The sequence below is a fragment of the Dendrobates tinctorius genome, unplaced genomic scaffold, assembly GCF_039654945.1.
Source record: "Dendrobates tinctorius isolate UK_male_01 unplaced genomic scaffold, ASM3965494v1 ptg000022l, whole genome shotgun sequence".
Classification (NCBI taxonomy): domain Eukaryota; kingdom Metazoa; phylum Chordata; class Amphibia; order Anura; family Dendrobatidae; genus Dendrobates; species Dendrobates tinctorius.
This window is the reverse complement of record NW_027361690.1, coordinates 42,854,388-42,857,274: the sequence shown is the minus strand read 5'-3', so window position 1 is coordinate 42,857,274 and position 2,887 is coordinate 42,854,388. Positions and strand designations below refer to the sequence as shown.

At 45.3% G+C, this 2,887-nt stretch overlaps 1 pseudogene; it reads left to right on the top strand.

Annotated features, from left to right (window-relative positions):
* The first annotated feature begins 279 nt into the window (after window positions 1-279).
* LOC141084405 (autophagy protein 5 pseudogene) lies at window positions 280-1,141 on the top strand (annotated as a pseudogene).
* Window positions 1,142-2,887: the final 1,746 nt, after the last annotated feature.

The window sequence follows — 2,887 nt, the reverse complement described above, 5'->3', positions numbered from 1 at the left end:
TCGAGTTTCACATGGAAGTTTTTTTTTCTGGCCATTTTGAGAGTTTAATGGAACCAACAAATGTAATGCTCCAGATTCTCAACTAGCTAAAAGGAAGGTCAGGTTTATAGCTTCTCAAATCAGCCAAACTGTTTTCAGCTGTACTAACATACTTGCACAAGGGTTTTCAAAGGTTATTCTATCCATCCATTAGCCTTCTTACACAGTTAGCAAACACAAACTATAATAAGAACACTGAAGTGATGGTTGTTGGAAATGGGCCTCTATACACCTGAGGTGAGGACGAGACCAGTGAAAAGCTGCCCGCAGATCACATTTTCATCACATAACTGGTGAATGAACCAAGGTCGTCTATATGTGCAGCCCACACTGCTGGAAGAATGACAGATGACAAGGACGTACTCAGAGATGTGTGGTCAGGACAAATACCGACATGCTTCACATTATATCAGGATGAACTCACTGAAAGGGAAGCTGAACCTTACTATCTGCTTCTACCTCGTGTGACCTAGCTGACCCTGGTAACTGATAAAGTGAAGAAACATTTTCAGAAAGTCCTGAGGACAGAAGACATAGGCGAGATTTAGTTAGAATTTGAAGGCAGTCCTCTAAAATGGCATTACCCAACTGGTTTAGTTTTTGATCAGCATGCATCCAACACGTCTCTTCCTTGGAGCATCACTGCCCACTTCAAGAATTTTCCATCAAAAGATATTTGCATTGCCAGTCCAAAGAGGCAGTTGGAGCATAATTTATGTCATCTGTAAAAGAGGCTGATGCTTTAAAGCACAAAAGTCAAGTCATAAATGAAATGCAGAAGAAAGATCACAAACTATGGATGTGTTTACAGAATGATAAATTTGACCAGTTTTGGGCGATAAATCAGAAACTTATGGAATATTTGCCAGAAGAAGGAGATTTTCGGTATGTACCCTTTCGAATATATCAGGCAACCAGTGAACGTCCTTTTGTGCAAAAGCTATTTCGACCAATTGCCAGTGATGGGAAACCTCAAACACTTGGTGATTTAATAAAAGAAGTTTGTCCTGCAGCGATCACTCCGGAAGATGGAGAAAAGAAATATCAAGTGATGATCCATGGCATAGAACTGTTGTTGGAAACTCTATACACTATAAGGTAGCGCTGTCATTTAAGTAGGGGATCACTTGCTTGGCAGCCACAAAATCAGATCCAGCACGGGTTTTCCAGAAACTCAGAACAGTCCATGCGGTTTATTAAACATCATAAACCATGACCAGCAATATATAAATGGCATAGCATCCATGACAGAGCTTCACTCTGTTATCAATGTCCAATATGCAGGCTTTTCAGCCTCACAGTTATATCTCACCCCGTCAGGGTTCTCTCATGGCTGCTTCTCCATACTGCAGACATTAATTCCCTCCAGGGAACTCTCAGGCACTTGCAGCCATTAAACACAGCGTCCACACGTGCTGTCAGGCAGGAAGCCCCATCTCAGCGAGACCTTCCACACTGGACCAACCAGGTCCCAGCATTCACCCCCATGTGACCTACCCTGGCCACATTATATGGTCCATAGCCACGCCCACCGGGTCACATGACTCTGACCTCATCACAGGTCCTTCAAGCATTTACACACTCTTTACAATAGTGCTTTAAACACACCCCCTGGGTGGGTTTGTAGGTAACCAGGGCCACCCATCTCTCTACTTACCTGGAGACTTCTCCCTTACACATTGAAACAACACCTCAGCAGTATCACTGCTGATCAACACATAAGTCTCCATCCCAAAGCCACCCACTTTGAGATACATAATAGCCATTCAGTATTCTGCCATTCATCCTTTCTCCTGGGACATCCACACAGCGCCCCCTAGCGGACTCAGTGGTTACTACACCACATACCTCCCCCCTCTGTTCAAACTTGTGGGGTTGAACGCACAACATTACACCAGGGTCTCGCGACCGGGCACTCACTACACCTTGCCCCACAGGTCGAGAAAACTGTCTCCATCTGTCATACGGCCTCGTTCCTACGTTAGACCTCCCCCACCTCCAGTGGTCAGAATATCAGTCATTGGCTTTGACCCTCCAGACACGGTCTGTCTGCGTCGTCAGACACTGGTTAGTCACCATCCTTTCTCTATCTAAGCGTCTTGTAACAAATGGTACCCCACCACATCTACGTTTACTTTTCAGTGCATTAACCTCACAGTTCATTGCATCTGCTGTCTCCGTAGCAACCTCCAGTTCACACTGTAATCTACGGTGCAACGTATTGGCACATTGAGCCTCTTTCTCTGCTTCTTCCAGCTGGCGTTTCAACTGTTTCAGACGCACATCATTTCCCTCCGCCAGGTCTTGGTACTGCTCAGAATTACGCCTTTCATCATCCATTTGCCTTAGTACAACCTTCAGTTTTTTCTCCGTATGACGTACTTGTTTGCTAGCAGATTGTCGCACTTTAATTTCTGCATCAAGCTGTTTCTCCAGTAGAGCAACCTTTGCTTTTAAGACCTTATTCTGGCGAACTAATTGCTGACGGGCATTCTCATTCTTCTGAGCCTTACTACGTTCTGTCTTCAGATCAGTATCCATCTGGTCAACCTGAAGCGTGGCCTTTCTCAGCTTGTCATTGGCTAATTTAGTTTCTTTTTGTCTTCACACTGTTCCTCATTCAGGCCTGGCCGCTGTAAGTCTTCGTCCCACTTTTTCTCCCGCAGAAGACCTCTTACAGTTTCTGTTAGTGCTCCTACCTCTTCTCTGAGGGACTTATTCAGACCTTGCCACGATGCCAGGTGACCTTTGAGCTCGAAGACTTCTTTCTCTAGGTCATCTAGTCTGTGCTCCCTTTCTCTCTCAGAGCCACAGTCACCCCTAGAGTCTGAGTCACGCCGATCATCCG